Genomic DNA, 20967 nt, shown 5'->3' with positions numbered 1-20967 from the left:
TTTGAGTTGATAATTCGTGTTATTTTGTTTTTATGGTTAACTAAAAAAATTTTTGTGACAATCCAAATACATATTTTAAAAACATGTAGGTGATCCAGGAAGAGGTAAAAAAAAACCAAGTAAGTGTTCATATTTAACTAAGTGCTAGTTTAGACTAAGTTCAAACGGTGACATTTCTAGGTTATATCAAACTTCAAGCAATGCAAGTACAACTACAGTAATTAGTTTCTTGAAAAAAAAATTATTTGCAGAAACTGAAGTGTATAAAGTAAATGTTTGTTTTGTTTATAGAATGCGATGCATCAGAAAATGTCATGATGCTGGATAGGTTTTCTGTAAAAAATGATCTTTCAAAACCTCCCACCAAATTTAATAACCTTACTTGTGATAAAACAAAATTCTGTGCTGAAATGTGAAGGAAGAAATCATTTCAGGAGGCTGTAAAGGGAAATGGTAACTGTACAGATAGATATAGCTGTGGCATTAGATAGAACTTGGCAAAAAAGGAGCCACAAGAATTTGAATTGTGTCGTTTCATCTACTAATGTTGACACTGGAAAGGTTATAGATGTTGAAATACTGCCAGCAGTGTGAAAATTTAAAAAATTATAATGAAAAACTGGAAAAACATAAAGAAAGCAGTACTTCTAGGATGAAACTATCTGGAGTTAGCAGAGTCTATGTTTCAGAGCTATCTGGAAGTTGCCAGTGCAGTGGCCACATTTGATAATAAACTGTGAATAATAATGTTAGATATACAAAATACCTGGGTAATGGTGATAACAAAGCCTTTACTTAGGTAATCAAAAGAAAGCTGTATGTGATGATGTTCCCAATGAAAAAATGGAGTACTTTAGGTGCATACAAAAGCAAATGGGATCACGTTTGGGACAGTTGCATAAAGATAAACAAAAGGGAAATAAAAGATAAAGTTGATGATAGAAAGTTCTGGTGCTGGAAGGTTGACTATTAAGGAAAAAACTAGCTTACAGAATGATTATGGTTTTGGTATTTGATGAAAATCAGAAAATTTAGAAAATATGAGAAGACAAGTTTGCACAATATTTTTACATAAATAATTTTTACAAAAATCAAAAGACCGCAGAGTTCTTTTATGGAAATGTTTACATGGCAACACCCAAAATCCCAATGTGTCATTCAACAGTGTTATCTGAAACAGACTTCCCAAAACCATTTTCATTGGACTCGACCCATTCAAAGTAGTAGTATATGATGCTGTCATTTTAATGATGGCTGCTTAGGAAGAATAGTTGTATTAACCAGCTAGGAATTCAACCCAATCATAAAGTAAATATTTTCAAATTTAACACAAGAATAAGAAAAGGTGATATTTCATGCAGTAAAATAAAAATGTAGTATCATGAAAATAAAAAAAAGAAGATGATGAAGATGACCCCAATGACTCAGTATATGGGCCTGGCTTATTTTAAAGTACATAATTTTTATTAAGTGTTTTCCGGAGATTTTTATTTTTTTTAATACTTAGGTACGCTTTTCTCAAAAACTACTAAGAGGAAGATGATAAAATTTCTGTCACAACTTTATTAGAACATTTTAAATGTGCTGACTACTTTCTAGTTGTTCTAACAACAAAAAGTTTTTCAATATTTTTTATGGCAAAAACAAAAAATTGGGTAAATAAAAAATTTTTTTTTTTTGTCTTCAGTCATTTGACTGGTTTGATGCAGCTCTCCAAGATTCCCTATCTAGTGCTAGTCGTTTCATTTCAGTATACCTTCTACATCCTACATCCCTAACAATTTGTTTTACATATTCCAAACGTGGCCTGTCTACATAATATTTTCCTTCTACCTGTCCTTCCAATATTAAAGCGACTATTCCAGGATGCCTTAGTATTGGCCTAAAGTCTGTCTCTTCTTTTAACTATATTTTTCCAAATGCTTCTTTCTTCATCTATTTGCCGCAATACCTCTTTATTTGTCACTTTATCCACCCATCTGATTTTTAACATTCTCCTATAGCACCGCATTTCAAAAGCTTCTAATCTTTTCTTCTCAGGTACTCTGATCATCCAAGTTTCACTTCCATATAAAGCGATGCTCCAAAGATGTACTTTTAAAAATCTTTTCCTGACATTTAAATTAATTTTTGATGTAAACAAATTATATTTCTTACTGAAGGCTCGTTTAGCTTGTGCTATTCAGCATTTTATATCGCTCCTGCTTCGTCCATCTTTAGTAATTCTACTTCCCAAATAACAAAATTCTTCTACCTCCATAATCTTTTCTCCTCCTATTTTCACATTCAGCGGTCCATCTTTGTTATTTCTACTACATTTCATTACTTTTGTTTTGTTCTTGTTTATTTTCATGCGATAGTTCTTGCGTAGGACTTCATCTATGCCGTTCATTGTTTCTTCTAAATCCTTTTTACTCTCGGCTAAAATTACTATATCATCAGCAAATCGTAGCATCTTTATCTTTTCACCTTGTACTGTTACTCCGAATCTAAATTGTTCTTTAACATCATTAACTGCTAGTTCCATGTAAAGATTAAAAAGTAACGGTGATAGGGAACATCCTTGTCGGACTCCCTTTCTTATGTTCTTCAATTGTTACTGTTGCTGTTTGGTTCCTGTACATGTTAGCAATCGTTCTTCTATCTCTGTATTTGAACCCTAATTTTTTTAAAATGCTGCACACTTTATTCCAGTCTACGTTATCAAATGCCTTTTCTAGGTCTATAAATGCCAAGTATGTTGGTTTGTTTTTCTTTACTATTCCTTCTACTATTAATCTAGGCCTAAAATTGCTTCCCTTGTCCCTATACTTTTCCTGAAACCAAACTGGTCTTCTCCTAACACTTCCTCCACTCTCCTCTCAATTCTTCTGTATAGAATTCTCGTTAAGATTTTTGATGCATGACTAGTTAAACTAATTGTTCTGTATTCTTCACATTTATCTGCTTTCTTTGGTATCATTACTATAACACTTTTTTTGAAGTCTGACGGAAATTCCCCTTTTTCATAAATATTACACACCAGTTTGTATAATCTATCAATCGCTTCCTCACCTGCACTGCACAGTAATTCTACAGGTATTCCGTCTATTCCAGGAGCCTTTCTGCCATTTAAAAAATTAACAAATTTTTGCTTAAAGTATCCAAATATAATAGCCAGTGAATAGAGAGAGTTATGCTAAATAACTTGGTTTATGAATCAAAAAAACTATCTTAAATACTTTTTGAGAAAAGTGTACTTAAAAGTTTGCAAGATTACATTAGCGATATAGCCTGTACCACCTCCTCTTAAATGAATTAAAATGGTTTCAACTCTATTGTTGGTTTGATCTCAGATCAAAAATAATCGCATTTGTTGTCATTTTATGAAATTGTAAATATTGCAATAAAATCAATAAATATTTTAAATTTACGCAAATTATTAACATGATGGAAATTAATAAGTTAGGCTTTTTTTTTGAGAAAATTATTTTTTTTTGTGAATGTAAGTAGTAGTAGTAGTAGTATAAAGTGTCTTAGTAGCCTGTTTAAAACTGGAAACTGCATCTAAAGCCTGATGATTCTGTAAAACCTCTCAGGGAGTAGCAGCCTAGAAACTGAAGGTTGTAAAGAAAGAAGTAAGATAAATTCCAATGGCTGAAACCACATTTAATAAACCAATTTCTCCTATCACCAAAGTTAAATAATATTAATTCTATATATATATATATATATTATTTATATTTCATTGGATGCTGGTGGAATTTTATTATTCATAACAACAATTGACTTTTTTAATAGTTAGAGCAATTAATAAAACTAACAAAAAAAATCTTTCAGCTTTTTGGGTGGTCCTTTACTGCACTAGTCTAAAGTTAATTCAGAATCTGTCACTTTTCTCAAGTCTTCTGTTCAGAATTATTTATTTTTTTTTTGTTTATTTAAGTTAAATTGGGTATTATCCACAAAAAAAAATGTATAACAAAAATTATAGTAAGTAGTACATATTATATAAAATTTCTTCTTCTTCTCCTTTTTCCTTCTACCCCTATGAGATCCATGCCTCACTGCTATATAGAAAAACACTCCAAACAAATATCTCCATCAGTTGCTTTCTTAATTTTTTGTTTATACTGTATTATATTATAAAACTGCAATCTATATATATAAAACAACATGTGAATTATTCATAATAAACGACCAGCAAAAGCTACTGAAGATAAATTGATAAAAATTTGTAAACACATTTTTCTTATGGAGTAAGTACACACTAAAAAAGAAATTTTGAGTTTAAGGGTTAAAATGGAGCAACAATGAAATTTACTTCTTTTGAATTTTTCAGTAGCAAATTAAAAAATCTACCTGAATTTTTAGTGTGTGTAATCTTCATGTGAATATCTAAAAAACAATTTCTAGATGTTTTGAAATTCCAAGTTTAAAAAGTTAAAAAGGATTTTGAATTTTTTTTTAAATTCAGCTATTTTTTTAATTTCTTGGTAACAAATGAAGATATCAGATTTTTGGTGTGTAAATCTTATGTGAATGAAAAACCAATTTCAAAATTTTTCCAAATTTGACCCTCAAAGAGTTCAAAGATTCTTAACAATCATTGTAAATTTTCCTATTTCCGACTATACTAAACAACATATTCAGCAGTTTTGGTCTTGCAAAAACTTAACAGATAATATCTAAAAACCACTTTCTGGTTTTTTTTTATTTTGAGTTTTTAAGGGGTATGGCGGCTCAACCAACACAGCCATTGCCACTGTTAACCATATGACAAAACTGCTGCGCATCTGTTTCCAGTTACTTGACTAAAAAGCATTAAAGAAAATAAAAACAAGGTACATTCACCTCCTAATATAGCTGGTTTTCCATACAAAGGGCAGGTAAAATGTATTTTGTCCGCGGTTTGTCCGGTTTTCTACGTTACCCGCAAACACCACTACGAGGTGACCATCCCTCATTTCTGATATATATTTTTTTAGTCAAGTAAGTGGAGCCAGGTGTAGCCAATCGTGTCGAACAGTAATACGTATTTGTAAGCCCAAGTCTACTAAATATGTTGTTTAGTATGGTCGGAAATAGGAAATATTTGCAATCATTGTTAACAGCAAAAGAGGAACCACACACGATGTTGGGTATAAAATGTAAATGGGAAAAATAGATTAGCACAAGAACTGTCAGGAGGAGGAAGACTGCTGTAAACCAATTTTAGGATTGATTACTATAAGAAAAAGAAGACATTTTATATATGTACTACTATTTTACAGCGTCTCTATTATTTTTTTAAATTTTATTCATAGGATGTTATCCTGTTGCTTGAGCAGAAGACTGAAAGAGTGAGATAAGATTTTGAATTAACTTTTAGACAAGTGGCCATCCAAAGGCTAAAAGATATTTTTGTTGTTATATAAATTGCTTTAGTCATTGAAAAAGTCAGCCATCATAATGAATAATAAAACTTCAACAGCAATAAAATTGAATTCAAGGTAATTTAACTTTGGTAATCTATAGGAGGAACTGGTTTATTAAACGTGGTTTCAGCCAGTGGCATTTTACCTTACTTCTTTGTTTATAACCTTAAGTTTATAGGCCGCTACTATTTTCTGTACATAGTTATCACTCACATGTAGTCATCTACTATGAAACCAGTTTTTGCAGACTTGTTAAAGAACTCAATCGTGGTATCTAGGCAGCTAATCAGTATATGAGCTTCACTGGTTTTAAAGAAACGGGTAGTCAGTCAACCAATAGAACTCTACTGGAATCAAATATAGACAAAGTATTCGAAAGAAATTCTTTAAAATATTTATGGATAAATGAAACATATAATTCAGTATGTAGGTTGTAGTAAATATGTTGAGGTTAAAATTTAACACAAAAGCAAAGTGGAATGGGGAATAGCATCAAACCAGTCACGTGACTGATGAGTCAAATCAAAAGGTATATTTGAGATATGGTATGCGTGAAACATTTTTCTGCAAGTAAACCCAAAGAAAAATATTCAGGGGAAGTAACTCTGGTGATCTAGATCACCAGAAAAAAATCATGAAAATAATATTTTCCTCCAATAAAAAAATGAAACATTTTAATGTTTCTTGCTGCAACTAGCAGTCAAACTCATTTTCTATCATTGCTTTGAACCAAATTACAATCTACTGACTACATTTACCTTTAAGGGGAGGTTCGAAACCCACATCCCATCCTTCCCCATGTTAATATTTGACCCATTTTCTCAGTCATCTTTAAACTTATAAACTTTACATTTTTTTTACGCATAATTTTTAACTTTTTACAACGTTTAACACAGTCGTTTTCTGATTCATTATTTTTTACGTTAGAAAAATATTTTTATACAGGATGATTCAAAGAGACGGGAAATTTTGAAAGTTGTGTTGGTAGCCATGGGCGATTGGTACCACTTGATAAGTAGCGCCAGCCTCTCTAACCTAACCTGCCATTTAGTTGTCATGGATCCTTGGAGTGGTGCACAACGTGCATTTGCTATAAAAGCGTTTTACAAAAACAATGACAGTATGGAGGGAGCGCGTAGAGAATTTCATCATCATTTTAACACAGTCGTGCCGTCCCAGATGCAATTAAAACACTGATATCTAATTTTGAGGAAACCAGTTTGGCAATGAAAAAGAAACCTCCAGGCCATGAGCAAACCGTCCATACACTACAGAACGTTCAAGCTTTACAAGATGCTGTCACACAAAGTCCACATCGGTCAATCTGTCGTCTCTCAGCATCTTTACAATTGCATAGTTCAAGTGTTCGAAGAATGTTAGCGAAGAACTTGCAATACCATCCGTACAAGTTGCAGATCATCCAGGAACTGAAACCGAACGATGCAGTTGTGCGACCACGATTCTGTAATGAAACGCTTCAGAAGATAAACGATAACGAAGATTTTGTTCACGAACTGTGGATGTCAGACAAAGCACATTTCCACCATCAGTGGATTTGTTAACAAGCAAAATTTCAGATACCGGGCACAAGAAAATCCTATGCAGCTACACCAGCATCCGTTGCACAGCTAGAAAGCGACCGTGTGGTGTGCTATGTCATCTTACGGTGTTATAGGCCCTTATTTTTTTGAGGATGACAACAGTCTTGTGATTACAGTGACGTCGGCTCGTTATGTAGCCGTGCTTGAAACCTTTGTTGTGGAACAACAAAAGAGATTTCCACCAATTCTTAACACAGCCTGGTTTCAACAAGACGGAACGTCACATACTGCACGAATATCGATGGCAGCTGTACGCCGATTGTTTGGACAACATGTCATTTCATGAAACTGTGACATTAGATGGCCTTCCAGCTCGCCAGATCTCTCAGCTTGCGATTACTTTTTGTGGGGTCGCCTTAAAAGCAAAGCATTCCACAGTAGACCTGCTACAACGGAAGAACTGAAGGCAAAGACCCGAGAAGCAATTGCAGAAATTCCAGTCGAGATGTTACGTCAAACCATGAACAATTTAACGAAGAGACTTCGTGAGTGTTTACGTAGAAGAGGAGGTCACTTGGAAGATGTCATCTTTAAAAAATAAACTAAAATGTATGTATCCTAAAATGGCAACATTTGTACAATTGCATGAAATAACATTCATCTTCTAAAAAAATTTTCATTAATGTTATTTAATTTTTTTAATTTCCCGTTTCTTTGAATCACCTGTATTACACAATGTTTTTCGGTCATTGAAAAAAATTATTTTTTTTTTTTAAATTAACTTCTTTTAAAACAAACTAACAATCCTGTGTGTCTATCTGTGTACTTTACAGCCAAAAACACCTGGTAAAAATTTCAACTCAATAACCTTACTGGTTACTTATATCATTTATGTGTAAAAATATGGTTTTGAGAAATCTGCGATTAAAAAATACATTAACATAACGCAAGTTAAATTCACCTTATACATGGATGCTAACCAAACTTTTACATTCAAATGTTATATTATTTATAAAGACAGAGTTTATACTTGAAAAATTAAAGTTTACTTTCAATTAAAGAAAAATGTCCCGACTTAACAAAGAAATATTTTTGAACTAAAAAATTGTGAAAAAATTTGACAAAGTGCTACCAGTAAGAGGTTTAAAAAAACACATTTGATGTAGATGAAAATGGAAAAAATGTCAAAAAACAGATAACTGATGAGGTTACAAATTTAATTAATTCGAGGCGAATAGACATTGATACTCTTCCATTAGATGAAAATCGTACAGCCTCAGACACAACAAATCCTAACAATTGTCAAGAAAAATTATGTAAAGTGCAAACAAAAATGACCCCTGGAACAACTGGAATATTTTTAAATATTCCGGTGACAATATTTGGAAATGTCACACCTAAATAGACTGAAGATTCTTTGGAATTTTGGGAATTGCAAAAAATTTATTATTACCTGAATTATACGAGATAAATTTAAAATACTCCTGTATACCTGCAATATCAGTGCCCTCAGAAAGGGTGTTTTTTCTAAGGCTGGACAGTTAACCAATTTATGTAGGAATAGAATATCTTCAAAAAAAACCTGGACACAATATTATTTTTCATGGGATTTTAAATTGATTTATCTTTTATAACCTTTTTTTCCTGTTATTAAGTTAATAACTTTTAAATTTACAAAGAAAAATTAAGACCTCAATTTAAGTGTATTTTTGTGAATAAAAGTAATTAAAATATTAAATAGACCACAAGCTATTTAAAACATTGTTATGAATGACAATTGAAAGTGATGGAGAACATTCTTATTTTGTTTAATTTTTACTTGATTTAATCGTCTTTATTTATCAGATTTTCTGAATAAACCTTAATTAATAATTATTTTTGTAGTTAAGAATACAGCAGTGCAGATCAAATTTTTCCCTTTTTAATTAAAAAATATATCAATATATAGTTCTGGTATTTTATTTAATATATTTTGTGTAATTAATAAAAGTGATAAAGTGGAATGATTATAGTGTGGGGATCTGTTAATTCCTAAGACCTGGAATTGATAAAATAAGAGTTCACGGTGAGTATGAATTTAAATATGGATAAATGTTTTTCTTAATTAATAGTAGGAGTGGTGATATAGCATAGTGGACGATGTAGTGATGACATCAGAAAATAAATATATGTCTTGTTGCTGGAATTAGTAATTGTGTATTAAAATATTTACTTCAGCGAAGGTAAAAAGTAGTAGTTGAGATTCTCTCATCATTCATATTAGTGGTTACTATTCAGCCTATTCATCTACCAAATCCATGCAAGAGACAAATTAAAAGGTGTGAAATTCACTCATCATTCATAACATTAGTAGTATTCACCTACATTAGTAGTAGTATTCCAAGCGAGAACATCATTGGAATGATGCAGTTGGTAATTTGAGATATTTCAATAATTGAACTGTTACTACTTTTTCATTTATAAGATCCATCACTAGCCACTATATGCATTGCAGCAGGCACACAGAAGTTGATTTCAACTGCTTGTTGATGGGGTAAGGTTTGACTTTAACCAACTGTAACCAGCTCCACTGATGTGATAGCAATTAAGTATTTTTCAGTAAAGGTATATTTGTTATAAACAGAATTTAAAATATTTTTCCAAAAAATTGGGAAATTACTGCATCGGTAAACAAATTTTCCCTAAAACCATCCTGAAAGTTTGTTAATAGTTGCTTTTCAAAGATTTTTTTAAAAATCTTCTAAATACTTTAAAAAATACAGACAATAACAAAATAACCTGTTTTATTTTCAAATCCACTTTAAAATTTGATAACTGCCCACATACATTATCATAATATAACCTTTTTTAGCAGTACGAATAACATTAGCATTTTGCATAGTAGAAGTTTCTTAGTGTAAAAATAAATTTTACAATCCCTTTACTAATCCATACATTGTTCTTTTGGAGATTTTGTGAAAAAAAAACACATGTCACAATTACAATTATTCAGAAGAGGAAGTATAACAAAATATATGTATTTAGCCATCATAAAAAAAAATCCTTTTTTTGTGTATATGGACTAACACACAAACACCCATTTTGTTGTTATACCATTGTCTAGAATCAGGACTATACTAAGTCCAAAAATTATCTCCTATTTTTAAACTTATATTTCTTAAATGTTTTTAACATTACATTCATGTTTTTGATATCAAACTTTTTCATGTGATTTCTCAATTATTTCTTTTAACTTTTGAGTAGACTTAGGCTACTTCTGCACTTAAACATTTGTTGTAGAACTATCCCAAGAAAACTTAGGTTAGTTCTACACCAATAAACTTTTGAAATCTGAATTATTACACTTCCTTTTGCTTCTTGGTATACTTTATGTATTACTTTCTTCCTGCTACTATAACATTTGGTGTATTTACATTACTGCAATCTTCTATTATTTAAAAATTATAAAATATTTCTTTAAAAAACACTATAGAATTATTAATAATAAAATTATAATACTATACAACAAACTACCTCACTTTTTTAATTCTTTGACCCAAATTGGGTGGAAGAAAAAAAACACAAAAATTATAAGAAACAATTTTTATTACTAACAATACCAATACATAGCACGTAATTTTTTACTGTATTAATATGTGTTTACTAACATAACAAAAATAAAATGGAAACTTGCTTCGTAAAAACTGAAACTAAAAATACAAAAAAATTTAAAAGTTTAAAAAAAATACAGAACACAAAATATAAAACATAAAGAATTACAAAAATACATTGCACTAAATGATCAGAAGAATTTTTTAATTTCTACAGTTAGTTTTGTAATTTCTTACCAATAATTCTAATCACATAATATGTGAAACATTCACATTACAACATTAAAAAAACTTGAGGATTACAATGATATTCAATAAAAAACATTGGAAAATAAAAGCAAACATACATAGGGAAATAAAATTATAGAAACATTATTGTAAGAAGCTTTACTTCACCTTGGTTTTTAGACATCTTCCACATTGTTACAATGTTTCAAATTTTGATAGTAATGATTGTTGCCATTGGTATTATCATGATTTTGCAAACAGCTTTTAGATCCTTACATTTTTTGGTACTAATTGGTAAACAGGTTTGATGGAGGAGAACCTGCAATTTTCAATGAGCTAACCCCTCCAATTTTTTTCTTGTTTCAGACTCAATATTAATTTCCTTGAAATTGCTTTCATTATATTTATATTTAAAAAATACAGTCTTTGGGTTTTGTGACTGAATCATAAGTACTTTTATTTTCTGCCACTTTACTGTATCTCCAATCTGTTGGATATCTCAGTTCTCAGTATCCAAAAGTCATATAACTATTCCATTTCAGTTACATGATAGAGATTTTCTACACGCCATTCTTGCTTACCATTGATCTACAACATAAATGGATACATTTTTTGATACACGCTCAATATGCTACTGTGACACTGTCCCCCTCATTTTGTGTATGCCCCTTTTCAAGAAAACAATGTGCTATTTCGATGCCATGATTAACAGCCAAATACAGGAACATAATTGCAATGTTTCTGTTCAAATTTTGCGTTCGGATCTCTGGGTGGGGACAACTAAGGAAGGGGTCACCAGAAAATTACAATATAACATTCTACGAGTTGGAGTGTGGAATGTTAGAAGTCTAAAAAAGGTTGGTAGGTTAGAAAATTTAAATAGGGAAATGGATAGGACAAATGTAGATGTAGTAGGAATTAGTGAGGTGAGGTGGGAAGAGGAAAACGACTTCAGGTCATGTGATTTTACAATAATTAACTCAGCTCAAATAATGGGCAGGCAGGAGTAAGTTTTGTAATGAACAAGAAGACAGGGAAGAGAGTAGAGTATTTCAAAATGTAAAGCGATAGAATCACTGTAATAAGGATAAACTCGAAACCTTAACCAACAAGGATTGTCTATATGCCTACACGTGCCCATGATGATGATGAGGAAGAGTGTGTATACGAAGTAATTGACGAAACAATTAAAAACATAAAAGGGGATGAAAATTTAATAATAGTTGGAGATTGGAATGCAAGCATTGGAAAAGGCAAGGACGGAAAGATAGTGGGTGAATACGGGCTGGGTAAAAGGAATGAAAGAGGGGACCAACTTATAGAGTTTTGCACGAACTATACTTTAGTAATTGCCACCACCCAGTTTAAAAATCATAATAGAAGAATATACAGATGAAAAAAGCCAGGCGATACTGCAAGGTATAAGATATATTATATCTTGGTTAAACAAAGATTTAGAATTCAACTTGTTGACTGCAAAACTTACCCTGGAGCAGATATTGTTAGCAACCATAACTTAAGTGATAATGAAATGTAGATTTAAAAACCTGTCAGATGAATCGGTGGAATTTAGAGACGCTTGAGGAAGAGGAGGTAAAGAAGATTTTCAAGGAGGACATCACAAGAGGTCTGAGTAAAAAAGATAAAGTAGAAAATATAGAAGAAGAATGGAAGAATGTTGTAAAGGAAATTTTTAAATCAGCAGAAGCGAACTTAGGCGGAACAAAGAGAACTGGTAGAAAACCCTGAATTTCAGACAATATATTGCAGCTGATGGATGAATGTATAAAATACAAGAATGCTAGTGATGAAGAAAGTAAAAGGAACTATAGACAATTAAGAAATATTATAAACAGGAAATGAAAACTAGCGAAAGAAGACAGGATTAAAGAAAAGTGTTCAGAAGTGGAAAGAGAAATGAACATTGGTAAAATAGTTGGAGCATACAAGAAAGTTAAGGAAAATTTTGGGGTACATAAATTAAAATTTAATAATGTGTTAAACAAAGATGGTACACCAATTTATAAAACGAAAGGCAAAGTCGATAGGTAGGTGGAATATATTTAAGAGTTATATGGAGAAAATGAATAAGAAAATGCTGTTATAGAGGAAGAGGATGAAGTCAAAGAGGATGAAAGGGGAGAAACAATACTGAGATCTGAATTTAAGAGAGCACTAGAAGATTTGAATGGCGGAAAGGCTCCTGGAAAATAGATGGAATACCTGTAGAATTACTGCACAGTACACGTGAGGAAGCGATTGATAGATTATACAAACTGGTGTGTAATATTTATGAAAAAGGCTAAGTTCCATCAAACTTCAAAAAGAGTGTTATAGTCATGATACCAAAGAAAGCAGGAGTAGATAAATGTGAAGAATACAAAACAATTAGCTTAACTAACTATGCATCAAAAATCTTAACTAGAATTCTGTATAGTAGATTAATAGTAGAAGGAAGATTAAAGAAAACCAAACCAACATACTTGGCATTTATAGACCTAGAAAAGGCATTCGATAACATAGACTGGAATAAAATATTCAACATATTAAAAAAATTAGGTTCAAATACAGAGATAGAAGAACGATTGCTAAAATTTTCAGGAACCAAACAGCAAAAGTAATAATTGAAGAAGATAAGAAAGAAGCCATAATAAGAAAGGGAGTCTGACAAGGATGTTCCCTATCCCCCGTTACTTTTTAATCTTTATATAGAACTAGCAGTTAGTGATGTTAAAGAACAATTTAGATTCGGAGTAACAGTACAAGCTGAAAAGATAAAGATGCTACGATTTGCTAATGATATAGTAATTCTAGTCGAGAGTAAAAACAATTTAGAAGAAACAATGAACGGGATGGATGAAGTCCTACGCAAGAACTACTGCATTAAAATAAACAAGAACAAGACGAAAGTAATGAAATGTAGTAGACATAATAAAGATGGACCTCTGAATGTGAAAATAGGAAGAGAAAAGATTATAGAGGTAGAAGAATTTTGTTAATTGGGAAGTAGAATTACTAAAGATGGACGAAGCAGGAGCTATATAAAATGCTGACTAGCACAGGTGAAACAAGCCTTCAGTCAGAAATATAATTTGTTTACATCAAAAATTAATTTAAATGTCAGGAAAAGATTTTTAAAAGTACATCTTTGGAGCATCGCTTTATATGGAAGTAAACTTGGATGATTAGAGTACCTGAGAAGAAAAGATTAGAAGCTTTTGAATGTGGTGCTATAGGAGAATGTTAAAAAATCAGATGGGTGGATAAAGTGACAAATGAAGAGGTGAAATTATTAATTTCATTGGGGTATTTATATCCACATTTGTTTCATCCCTGCTTGGTGTTATTTCCAAAGATGAGATATTGAAAGTTGTATCACCACAGCACAGTGGTTGCTCATCATCATCATCATCGTTATTACAGACAATTTTATTTGAAACAAAATGAACAATGAATTAGAAAAGACAATGTAACTGGAACTCTCCATTCTCATGTCTCCAACACTTTTCATGAATACTCATAACATTTTTTTCTGTGTTTATTCTCTACAATATCAACAATATGAGCTAGTGCTCACACAAGCATACCTATGTAATGACATGTTCCGTTATGTAAAGATATTATATCAATATCTTACTTCTATTAAAGCTCACATGACAACTCAATTGATGGTTATTCAAACTGTACAAATACAGAGATGCTAGAGAAGTAAAGGCAGCCCATGCATTTTCTTTTATGCAAAGAAAATGCATATTGATATTTTTGAAAAGAGAAAAATATCATTATTGCTGAGTAGACAGCAACAAAGCTCTAAATGTAGAGGCAGATGGCAGTAGTTGGTAGTGCCCAATCAGAATGCTGAAAGAGCTAGAAATTAGACTGGATATTACCCCACCGGTTGGCTGTTATATCATAAAAGTAGTAGGCAATGATCAGTTAGTCACTTTCATGCCGTGGATAATTTACAAACTTAACTAAAAGGTGTAAATCTTTTCAAATGAATTCTATTTTGTATTATAGTTATTTATATAAATACTCTATTTAAAATTTTTTAAATGTATTCAGTTTGGAGCCAAAGGTGCTGAAAAGAGCAGGACTCACCATCAACAGAAAAATTTTGAAATTATCATTGGAACTGAGATAATGATTGAAATAAGTGAAAGAAAGTAATGTCATGGTGACTGAATTAGTTTTTACCTGAATTTGCAGTTCCATTGACGTCTACAACTTGGCATTCTGTTGCTACGTTATTTGAAGCCAAACATTGTTCAATAAGTCTTTCATCACCCATATCATAAAAAGTTACACTTTATACACCATCCCCAAAATGTTTTTTTGTAGTATAATCTGTAATAAAATCAACCATGTTAGTAACTTCTTAGAAAGCCGGTAAAATTTTATAATAATGAAGATTTTAAATGTGTTTTTCATAAGAAAGAATTTTTTTGTATGTAAGCTAAGGCCAACAACCAAAAGACGCTACTAAACACAAAAAAAAATAATTAAAACAAAACTAAATGTACATAAATATTTAAGAGCAGTGGAAGCTTTAGATGATTTAAAAATATAAAATTTAGTCACAGGCCAATTATTACAATAAAGGTAAATAACACAGTCATGACATATACAAAGAGCAGTAAATACTAACTCACTCACATCAAGCCATGCGGACAGTCTAGAAATATCATTAAAAAAATCCATTAATATTTTAAAACAGTTAAAGTAGGCTTACCCAAATATGAATTACAAGAGATTGGTGGTACTTACTTGGGGAAGTAAATTTCCAGATGGTTGAATTTTATTTTCTTTATTGAAATCATCATGCTTTTCCAATCAAAAATGTCATTATCAGTTGTTTTCTACTAATTTGCATTACCTTCTTTATCTGCTTTTAGAGCACCTGAAAATTTTATTAAACAGATCTGAAATAAAGGTACTCTAAAGCTAAACTGCTATTAAAGGTTATTAACTAATATAGAAGTTATATAGTCCACCTAATTAGCTGAAATTACCAGGCAGAAAAAAATATAACACCAATAATTTTAAAAAAAGTACAATGAACAATTCAATACAACAAAAAGAATAGAACTGGACAGTGTTGATTCAAAGTCACATATTCAAAACTGTTATCATAAAAACAAATAAATTAGGTTATGCAACAAAAAATGGTTTTTAAACTTAAATCGAAATTAAAAGGCCCCGTAGCATACGTTAAGATTAATTCAAATAATTAAAATGAAGTTTGAACCATTAAAAAACTCAATTCAGTTAAAATAGTTATAGTTACAAACCAGAAAAAGTTTATCTGTATAGGAAATAAAGAAAAGTATACAGATTCATGAATGAATTAACTAACTATTCAACAAAATTAATAAACATTTTATGAAATAAAACTTCATAAAAGAATCATAAATATTAATGCAAAACATAAAAAAAGTTAACCTACAACTTAAGCAAATAAATGCGAAAAACGTAATTTGAAATAAATATGAATACTTTTATAGTTTTTCAACATGCTCTACCATTATTCTTCATCTATTCATTTTGAATTAATTGTTGAAAACTACCAAAACAATAAAATGAAAACAAGTATTTCACTAATAAAATACGAGTGAAGATACCACTACTGATTTTAATGTTACCACTGTTATTTTATTCAATGTAGGATGGCAATTAAGATTTAGCATACAGTTTATTATATTATGTTTATTATAACCTATAATTTGATATGAAGCACTACAAAAAAAATGTAGTTTAGTGAATTGTAATTAACACTGATAGACGAAAAAACATATTTTTTAATGTTTCTCACCATCTCGAATTGAATTTTTGCGTACATTACAGATCTGTAAATAAAATTTTTCTATCATCCTTAGTTTTAAATAAAATACGGTTAAAAAAAAATTAGGTAAAATATAGTTAAAATCTCAACAATTAATAAATTTTGTTTGGCCATACCTACGTTAGAATGATTACACCGATGTTTTTTTTTTTATAAATAGCCTCAAGCATATCCCGAATTAATGTCCAACAGTAAACGATAACCGTGTTCGTCACCTACGTCGTCCGGGAAAGAATCCAGATGCGAGTAAAAGACATATTACATACTATAGCAATGTATGAAGTAAGAATATCGTGGTAATAGTCGAATTTTGATTGCCAAGAAAAGTTTTGCAAACGTCTTTAAGTGAAGCCCAAGCTGCGCTTTCTACATTATTTAACATTGAGTTAAATATATCATCCAACTATGTATATATACCAACTCTCCTATTTATGGACCAACAAATATTCCTTTAATTTTTCCTTCATTTACATCCGAGAATTTCTGCATAATGTACAAAAATCTGGGACTATCCTTCTTCATTGCTTTTCATTAGACCTAGCTTGATATGGAGTGAGGGTAAAAATATTTTTTTTTGGGTTCAACCAAGGGCTCATGAATAATATTTTTCCCATTTGGAGTTAAGTTGTATCATTTCTTCCACTCTTTGGTAAAGACCCTATTGATAAAGATTTATGCCATGCATTTTTTAAAAAAAGACTTATGATGAGGAAATTGAGTTTTTACTATTTGGTGATGGTGCAAGTATTCATAAATATTTAGGAATTCTTGTGGGAACACCTTTAATTTATGCTATAAATCATAGTACGAGTGTTGAAATTGTATTAACCTTTTATGTTATAACAAAGATATTGAGAAGAGTGAATACCATGTTTTATTTTTTCTAGAGTATTTCATTTTCATGTCATACTTACCTTTTTGCTTATCTTTGATCATAAGAATGTAGTAAAGATAGAGAAGTCACTGATTTCCAATATTTTTACTTGTATTCTGGAGATGTATATTGAAAAAAATTATTTTGTAGCAGCTCAGATATAAACGATTTGGATGATGTCCATCAAAAAATATTGATGTACATTTCAGATGAGAAGAAAACAGTTAAATTGATAAAAGCAGTTTTAGAAAATTGTTATGTAAAATTGGAAGATTCTGAGTGGAATACACTTAATCATTTCGCTGTTTATTCAGAACTTATCAATGTGTTAATTATATATGTAGGTAATGCTGATGTTACTGCAAGAAATAATAGTTGAGAACTAACATGTGAAAAAGTGTTAAAAAATAGTGCCCCTTTTTTAGTGCATATATTCCATTTATGAAACATTTACATTTAGTTCTTCCTGAAGAGTTAGATAGATACACTCAAGTAAAATTGGGTTATACTGATTTTATTAATGATTGTAATGTTGAATTAAATGAGATTCAATCTATAAATGTGGTAGATAATTTTTTTTTTTTAATTTTGTTGTAAATTATTTGAATATGAGATGAAACTAAAATCAGAATCAGATAATATTTTGTATTTACAGTAATGAGCGAATTAAACAATTATTTCCAAGTTATTATGATATCATAATGAAAATAAAGAAATGTAAGATCTATTTAAGTAAAAATCATTTAATAAACGCTTTATAGAGATTAATTAATTATTTATAGAGATTAATTTCCAATATTTTTATTTGTATTCTGGAGATGTATAATTTCAAATAGAATTATTAATTCACTTGATCCTAAGAAATATTGAAACCGGTTTAAATAATTGTTGCAACGTTCTGAAAAGTTATATGAATGTAATTTTCTTAATTGTGACATATCAGTATTTCTAAATATTTGTATGAAAAACAAATTGTTAATTTATTGCTTGTATCATTATAATTTTGATACAAAACAATTATTCCATTATGAATACAATTTGAGTAATGCCTTATATTATAGAATTATTTTTTTGGTTTTGATTCATGATTTGGTTTTGAATACTACTGTATTGATGTAAAGTCTCATACAACTAATAGTTTATCTAACTTTATGCAATATTAATAAATTATTTGTTAAATATCTTCTCGTTTTCTTTGGAATTATTAATTGTAATGGATTCAACAGTTTCAATGTATTTATATTACATTTTAATATTATAATTACATTTCTGGTAATTATTTATCAGTAGACATTAAACAGTCTGTAGTAAGTAAATAAAAAAATAATTCTTTAATCATTATATCTTTCCTCTATTACCTTTTAATGTTCCTGTGTTACTCTTTTTAACTTTTTCCTGCATTACTTTTTTTATGTTAACTCTCAATAACTACATTTTGTGATGTAATTTCTTATAGTAAGTAAATTACTCTTCATTTCTTTAATTTTTTCACTTTCTTCAGTAATGTTTATTAATTAGTAATAAATAGGACAGAAATTTAGAGATGTTGGGTATATACATATAAATTTCATTAAATATTATCTTTTATCTTTTCTCAAGACATTAATTCTTATTGCCAAAATTCAAATGTCATTAAAAGAAGTAAAATGGAGAGCGATAGTTGTTTTCATGAATATTTTTATATATTTGGATGTCCTGAATCAGTCCCTTAAGTTGGGCCTACATCTCCTTGTACATCTGGGGAACCCTTCTGGATAATGATTTTGTGATTTCATGTAGCTAGAGGGATATTTCAATTTACATACAACAGTTAAAATATTTTATTAAAATATGATTATTAATTATTATTTTTCTTTTATAACATTTTTTTAAAAAATGTACTCTTTTTGTTGCTGGGTGTAACACTTGCAACCTTCAGTTCAGAAGATACATTTAAAAATTTCATAAATTATTAGTTTAAATTTTTTTTTAAATTAGAAAGATATTTTGTATATATATATAAAATATCGGATTTCGGTGGAAAATGGGCCGATATAGAGTTTAACATAGATTCAAAACAGTCTCTTTATTAATTTTAACAAATGGTTATTGATATTTATTTATTTTATAAATATAATTTAACCAAACTTAACCTACGCTCGCTTCGCTTGCTAACCTTGACTAATTAGGAGTGTTTTGATTATTTAAATAATAAATAATTGCAATAATTACTGAATTTATTAAATAAATATTCAAAAAGTTACGGTGTTAATTAGTCAAGGTTAGCAAGCATAGGTTAAGTTTGGTTATATTTGTAAAATGGTATATTTATAAAATAAATAAACATAAATAACCATTTATTAAAATTAATACAGAGACTGTTCATTTTCCACCGAAATCCGATTGACTACTTTGTTTTTAAATAAAGCTGTAGCTGCGGTGGCGTTAATACATAAGTACCTATATTTTTTTTATGCTTTTCAGTCAAGTTACCAGAGGCAGGTTCATGTCCAGTCGTGTTGCATATGCACTAAGAATGTAAAGTACTTGTGTTGGTTGAGCCATTAAAAGACAAAGAGATCTTTTATGTAGAAAATGCAGTCTTAGTACTCCAAGCATTTTCTGAATTTATCTAACCCAACTATATGGCCATATTCAAATTGAATTTCATCAAAGAACATAATCGGTTATGCAAGTCATTAAAATTGCATCTAATTTGATATGGCGAGTTCTATGTTCTTTGCAAGTATAAAAAAAATGTGTTCATAAAAAATTTCAGCTTAATCAGTTGAGTAGTTTTTATGTGAAAGATTAACAGAACCCAATAGACACTACTAGATTTGCATACGTATATCCGATAAAAATTAATTTAGGAATACAGATTCATAAATTTTTTCACAATGTGATTTATTTACAGTTGCCTATAAATATAGATTTTTAAGTATGGTGTTCTTGTCATGCTGTACACTCGTCCAGTTTTTGAATTTAATTTTCTTTTATTCAGACATTTTTACTATTAATTACAAAAAAATAACAAATCTGCATCCCGTTCAGCATATTTATAAGTATGAACAAGAAATGATTTTCAATAGTAACATCTGAAGTGCGATATATTTTGTAGTAATTTTTTACATTTAGCATATTTACTGTAACATTAATTTGTTAACCTTATAATTTTTTTTATATTTAATATTTATGATTTATTTTATCTTATACTGACATAATATATATTATGTTGCGATCAAATTTAAGATTATATATTTATTTACTTTTAAAATTCACTCTTAAACAAAAAGCATCTTTTGTTTACTTCCCAGCAACCGTACAGTTTTTATTTACTTATGTGCATGGTATCATTGTTTTTTTTAGTTCTTGGAACTTGCTCGTAATTTTAGTGTAATTTTTTATAAAACTATATACAGAGGAATACAAAAGTAGGTATATAGAAGGTATGAAGGTTTGTCTTGGTAAAGGCAGTTACTTTTATACAGATTTGAATACTAGATCATGAGATACC

General features: G+C 29.9%; 1 protein-coding gene across 11 annotated transcripts in view; it reads right to left on the bottom strand.

Annotated features, from left to right (window-relative positions):
- LOC142328050 (uncharacterized) overlaps positions 1-20967 on the bottom strand; it is a 104149-nt gene that overhangs the window by 19102 nt on the left and 64080 nt on the right. For 4 of the 11 annotated variants that reach the window (XM_075371510.1, XM_075371506.1, XM_075371504.1 and 1 more), the window contains 2 exons: positions 15523-15655; positions 14953-15102 (listed from right to left, as the gene is read on the bottom strand). The gene's annotated coding sequence lies outside the window, so the exon portion shown is untranslated. The other 7 variants (XR_012757158.1, XR_012757159.1, XM_075371503.1 and 4 more) reach the window with 7 other exon arrangements.

The sequence above is a fragment of the Lycorma delicatula genome, chromosome 7, assembly GCF_047948215.1.
Source record: "Lycorma delicatula isolate Av1 chromosome 7, ASM4794821v1, whole genome shotgun sequence".
Taxonomy (NCBI): domain Eukaryota; kingdom Metazoa; phylum Arthropoda; class Insecta; order Hemiptera; family Fulgoridae; genus Lycorma; species Lycorma delicatula.
The sequence above is the reverse complement of the archived record's forward strand: the minus strand, read 5'-3'. Positions and strand labels throughout refer to the sequence as shown.